Source organism: Macrobrachium nipponense, chromosome 29 (genome assembly GCF_015104395.2).
Source record: "Macrobrachium nipponense isolate FS-2020 chromosome 29, ASM1510439v2, whole genome shotgun sequence".
Lineage (NCBI taxonomy): Eukaryota > Metazoa > Arthropoda > Malacostraca > Decapoda > Palaemonidae > Macrobrachium > Macrobrachium nipponense.
Window position 1 is genome coordinate 43,572,551 of NC_061092.1, and position 7,213 is coordinate 43,579,763.

The window sequence follows — 7,213 nt, forward strand, 5'->3', positions numbered from 1 at the left end:
TACTACTAGAAAGGTGAATGTTTAAACGGCTGCCTTTCCCTGACACTGCATCTCCTACACAAAAATAAAAAAGATAGTATACACATACACAAATACACACACATGCAGACGCAAACACACACACACACACACACACTCACATAATTTATATATATATATATATATATATATATATATATATATATATATATATATATATATATATATCTATATATATGTGTGTGTGTGTGTGTGTGTGTGTGTGTATGCGTGTGCGTGTAATATATATATATAAATATATATATATATATATATATATATATATATATATATATATATCTACGTGCAGACACACACACACACACACACACTATATATATATATATATATACATATATATATATATATATGAATATATATATATATATATAGTATATCCACAATGCCTTCTCAACTTCTCGATTTCATCCCAACTTTGGGAGATGCTTGTCACTCCTAAGCCTGGATCCGGATGAAGAGAGAAATGAAGATATGCAGATGCTCGGCTTAGATCGAACTCGCGTCCGGTATATCAGAACGACGTAACGTTGATTACCTGGACCAGGAGAAAGGCATATCTGTCGAATTCAGATACATTTACTAGAGCTGGAATAGAACCATCCTCGCCATCATAGCCAAGAACTTAATCGTTTATGGCTTTTTAGGGTCTAGGGCTCTAGGCCTAGTAGTGAAATGAGTTTCCAAAGTGGGACGAAATCGAGTTAAAAGGCATTGCGTTATTAACATTCAACCGTAAACATTTATAATTCATATATAATATATATATATATATATTATATTAATAATATATACCTACATTAACATTACACACGTAACACATTTATAATTCAATATATATATTATATATTATATATATATATATATATATATATATAATATATATACATAACACTACATACATACATACATACATACATACATATATATTATATATATATATATATTTCATATTTTCCTGGCTAACTTCCTTCTATAATTTATGTCAGTGATGCATAGTCGATTCGAATTGCGACGTCTTCATACACACAGACACAGAGAGAGGAGAGAGAGAGAGAGAGAGAGAGAGAGAGAGAGAGAGAGAGAGATAATGGAACTCTATACCTCTGCCGGTCAAATAAGAACATTATTTCAAGTACGTTCATAAACTGGTTATAAAAGGGATCGTTCAATTACTCATTCATCTAGAAACAGAAACAGGTATTGATAAAATGAAAAACAAATAATGATGACAAGTGATTACGAACTGCTTGGCGTCAAAACAGCCAAAAATAGTTACTAATGCCTAGCAACTTCATTCCTACAGGAGAGAACTGTATAGATTGTGAATGACATATCCACAAAGTAGTATATATATATATATATATATATATATATATATATATATATATATATATATCATATATATATATATATATATATATATATATATATATATATATAGTATATAGTAATATATATATATATATATATATATATATATATATATATATATATATATATATATACTCTTTATGGATATGTCATTCACAATCTATACAGTTCTCTCCTGTAGGAATGAAGTTGCTAGCCAAGCGACCTGCCTCACTCAATTCACTGAATATAGAATTCAGGCCAAAGACTAAACACTGGGACCTTGCGGACCCACAGCGACTGCCCTTCCTTGTTGGTCACTCTCCCAACCAAATAGTCACTCTTCCATCCAAATACAAGACCAAAATGGAGGTTCACTTGTGATTCAGCAGTTAAAGTATGAGAGTGGTGGAGTCTTAATGCTTAGTGTTTAGGTATATGATGGACAAAGGGAAACTGCGTGCACTGTACTGGAAGGCGGAGAGCTAGTAAAAGGGAACTGATGAAAGAGTATAAACGTGTTGAGACGAGTCCTGTAGGGATAAGACTGGATGTGGCAGTAAGAGAAGATATAAGGAAAAAAATGGTTGATTTGTTGGATAGACGTACAAGCCAAAAGGTAGAAGGATTAGATCAAGAGTATATGAAATTCTAGGGTGGGGTTATAGGAGCAGCATGGAATATTTTTGGTATAAAACGGGTTGGAAGTTGGAATACGAAAACAGTAAGTGGTAGGGAGAGGAATTGAAGATTTGGTGAAGGCAAAAGGGAGGATGCTTATGTGCAACAGTTGCTTGGCAGAAGGGATGATCATATGCAGGTATTCCAGAGGACGCAATGGGTAGTCAAGAAAAAATGTGCTAGTGATGAAGTGAGACTAGTAGTAAAACAGCGAGGAGAAAATGATCCAGAACCGTTGTTTGGTAGGGCAGTAAAGGCTAATGAAGAAGCAGATATCGGAATACTGACACATATCGAGTGATTGCAGTCCTGAGTTGATGAAGTGCTTTTTTCGAAGAATTTTTGCAAGGGGATCAAAGACGAGAACGATGGTGGAAGTGGCACTTGAAAACATAACGAGCGCAACTGAATGGCTGCTGAGTGGAAAAACAGTGAGTGAGTAGGATTACAAATGAGACAGTGTGATTAGCCATGGTTTGTCAGGCATGTCTCGTTGAGGGAAAAGTCCATGGTAAATTACTGGGTGGACTAATTGTTCTGCTATATACAGTAACGTGATATAGGAGACTGTAAGAATGACAGGGGAATAATGTTACTTAGTACATCATGGAAGGTGTATGGTATTGTTCTGATTAAGGAAGTGAAGCAGACAACCTAAGTACGAATGAGGTTGAAACTAAGAAGAAGGTGACCGGATCAAGTATTGCAAGCAGTCTGAAGAAAACGAAAAACTACTGTAAAGATGAGTTTACACTAGGTTTCACCGCATGCTGCATGCGCAAGACTCATCACCAATTCCCTCCCAAATTCTTGTTTAAGCCCCGCCTCTGGGGACTGCTCGTTAGGGTGAGTTAGTGGTGTGGTGCGGATTTTGATGAGCAGTCCAGTAGGCGGGGCTAACAAGAATTTGGGAGGAGTTGGTGACGAGTCTTACATATGCAGCATGTGGTAAAACCTAGTGTAAACTCACCTTAAGATGTATACTGTCATGAACCATCTACGGTTCCGCAGGTTCTTAAAAAAAAAAAAAAAAAAACTTAAAAAAAAAAAAAAAAAAAAAAAAAACTGGAACTGTGGAGACTAAGATTGCAAAGGCAAAACAAGGAGGAGAGAATATATAAACTTACAGGAATTCCTTATATCTAGTTATTGAAACCTATTTCTTGTACAAAGCAATTTACATATTTACAGGCAAGTTCAGGGTTCAGCCAAAACAATCAAAATGAACAATGTTCCATTACAAAAATTACATAGCACAACAGCAGCATTAAAGAAGCACAGCACAAAAACAGTAATTGACATAATCATGAAATAATTAAGCAGGTCAAACAAATTACCAGGGCCATACACTTGCCCGACACCACAAACTAATGTGAACACCCAAAGCCATGCACTTGCTCAAAACAATAATAAAGCATGTCAAAAATAAATATAAAAACACCCAGAGCCATACACTTGCTCAGAACCCAATAATAAACCACTGATACAAATTAACTGGGCCATACACTTGCCCACAAATAATGTTATGAAAAATGCCCAAATCCAGCAGTAAAAACAATTCAATATACAAATTATAATCTCCACTGACAAAGGATTAATCCCCCGACGAACTCAAACAGCATCCCAACCACTGATGCACCAATCAGCATTGAACGTCACAACAGTCTACTGCTGTCACATAAGGAACACCACTGATGACTATGTTTCAGCCACCATCCATCCTTCATCAGAAGACACCAACTGGCAGCAGACACTGCTACTCCGAGCAAATAGTCCAAACTGCTGAAGAACCAACTGGTGTTCTCATCCTCGACCAATAGTGGCCAACAGGTAACCAATACCTGCTGCTGTCGAGATCTGGACTGGATGCTGTGCTGAACCCAACTGTTTCTGTAAAGAAAGAAGGACGGCAAAAACGTCGCCGCGCTTCAACAAAGCAAAACACAAGAGGGAAGGTGAAACAAATAAACAAGCCACACCAGGCTGTTACAATTTCAAATAATAAAACTAAAGTAAAACCTTACAATAGACCTTTGAAAATTTTAAAACACAAATGATACAAGGGCAATGCGGGGGGAGGTGAGAATATATGGAATGGATGATTACCGGTAGTTATTAAGAGTGACCAAAAGTTAAAAAAAAATGTGAAGAGTATTTTAGAATATGCAGGTGGCAGAGACCTGCATGGCATATAAGTACGTCTCAGACAAGCATATGTGGCTGTTCAATATCTTTATAGATGGAATGATACGAGAAGTTAGAATAAGAATAGCAAACGCAGAAGTTATTAGAAAATGGGTTGTGAATGGAACATGGAATAGCACGTTTACATACGACAGTACTTGATTGGGGAAAGTCAAGAGAAACTGCATTAACTTGTAAAAGAAATTACCATATGAAAACAATTTTGTATAACTATCTATAGTAACAAAATCAGCCTTTGGGTGACGACATAGTTTTTGGAACATAACCTTGTCGATAATAAACTGAAGATTGGATTCATACAATTTCCAATATATCGCAACTGCTACCTGATAGGTTTACTTCATTTAGAATTTGCAGTGACGTCACGCTGACAGATGGCGCTAATAACAGTCATGCCAACAAATGAAGCCCTAAAATGGCAAAGTACCCTGGGTATTGTGATTACGCTTTATCGTCTTTCTTCCTTAACATCCTATCCACTACGTCAAAAGCATTATTAGTTTATTAGGGGTAATACCGACATCCATTAGCAATAATTCAGTGTGCGTTGAAGACAAACTCCGTGCTCAGATTAGCAATTCCAGCTGGAAATGACCTTTCGTTCTCAGAATCAAAAACGGATTAAGGCACGAGATACTGAGAGGCTACAGTCCCCATAACTTAGGCCAGAAGTACCATAACTTAAGACCTCCTCCTCGGCAGTTAGGCGCTTAAATAGCCAACTTTCAGGGCCAGGAGGCCGTCGGGTAAAATGCCAAATTAATGAGAGCTCGAAGGAAATACTGTACTTGCACCACTAAAGCCCGGTTCTTCAAAGAAAGGGAAATACATTTTTCTAGAATATTACAGAGTTGAAATTTTGCCACCCCCAGCATTACCCTTCATCTAAAAAATAAAAAAATCTTATTCCCCTTCTCCCCTTTCCTGATCCAGTGGGTGAACTTTTACTGCTTAAATGAATGCATTTTTCAAGTACTTTTTTTTTTTATTAGTAATGACATAACGTACCCTTATCGCCTTTTCTTATCATGGAGGCGTGTTCCTTGTTACTATTTTTAAATATGATACTATGGTATCATTTATAAAAATGATACGCTGCATATTTATCACGATGTAGTATATTTTTATACCATTTTACTGCTTCCCTCTTGCTAACTGTACACAATATTCTTGAGACATACATTTACATACCTGTGTATGTTTTTATATTCTTGGTATATCCACTAGCATACGCTAGACTTCTCTTGCTTTCGCTTTTCTGATCTGTGGTTTCGTGCTCAGTAAGGTAATGGCCATTTCAATTTTTCGGTACGAATGTTAGTATATTCCGAATATCATAATAATAATAATAATAATAATATAATAATAATATAATAATAATAATAATAATAATAATAATGAGGTTAATATCAGAGAGGGATCTTCCAGGGCGACTCACTGTCCCCCACTACTCTTCGTAGTAGCCATGATTCCCATGACAAAAGTACTACAGAAGATGGATGCTGGGTACCAACTCAAGAAAAGTGGCAACAGAATCAACCATCTGATGTTCATGGACGACAGTCAAGCTGTATGGTAAGAAGCATCAAGCAAAATAGATACCCTAATCCAGACTGTAAGGATTGTATCTGGGGACATCAGGATGGAGTTTGGAATAGAAAAATGCGCCTTAGTCAACATACAAAAAGGCAAAGTAACGAGAACTGAAGGGATAAAGCTACCAGATGGGAGCAACATCAAAACACATAGATGAGACAGGATACAAATACCTGGGAATAATGGTAAGGAGGGGATATAAAACACCAAGAGATGAAGGACACGATCAGGAAAGAATAATATGCAGAGACTCAAGGCGATACTCAAGTCAAAAACTCAACGCCGGAAATATGATAAAAGCCATAAACACATGGGCAGTGCCCGTAATCAGATACAGCGCAGGAATAGTGGAATGGACGAAGGCAGAGCTCCGCAGCATAGATCAGAAAACCAGGAAAACATATGACAAATACACAAAGCACTACACCCAAGAGCAAATACGGACAGACTATACATAACACGAAAGGAAGGAGGGAGAGGACTACTAAGTATAGAGGACTGCGTCAAACATTGAGAACAGAGCACTGGGGCAATATCTGAAAACAGTGAAGACGAGTGGCTAAAGAGTGCATGGGAAGAAGGACTAATAAAAGTAGACGAAGACCCAGAAATATACAGAGACAGGAGAATGACAGACAGAACAGAGGACTGGCACAACAAACCAATGCACGGACAATACATGAGACAGACTAAAGACCTAGCCAGCGATGACACATGGCAATGGCTACATAGGGGAGAGCTAAAGAAGGAAACTGAAGGAATGATCAAGCGCACAAGATCAGGCCCTAAGAACCAGATATGTTCAAAGAACGATAGACGGAAAATAACATCTCTCCCATATGTAGGAAGTGCAATACGAAAATTGAAACCATAAACCACATAGCAAGCCAATGCCCGGCACTTGCACAGAACCAGTACAAAAAGAGGCATGATTCAGTGGCAAAAGCATCCACTGGAGCCTGTGCAAGAACATCAGCTACCTTGCAGTAATAAGTGGTACGAGTACCAACCTGAGGGAGTGATAGAAAAACGATCACGCAAAGATCCTCTTGGACTATGGTATCAGAACAGATAGGGTGATACGTGCAAATAGACCAGACGTGACGTTGATTGACAAAGTCAAGAAGAAAGTATCACTCATTGATGTCGCAATACCATGGGACACCAGAGTTGAAGAGAAAGAGAGGGAAAAAATGGATAAGTATCAAGATCTGAAAATAGAAATAAGAAAGATATGGGATATGCCAGTGGAAATCGTACCCATAATCATAGGAGCACTAGGCACGATCCCAAGATCCGGAAAAGGAATCTAGAAAAAACTAGAGGCTGAAGTAGCTCCAGG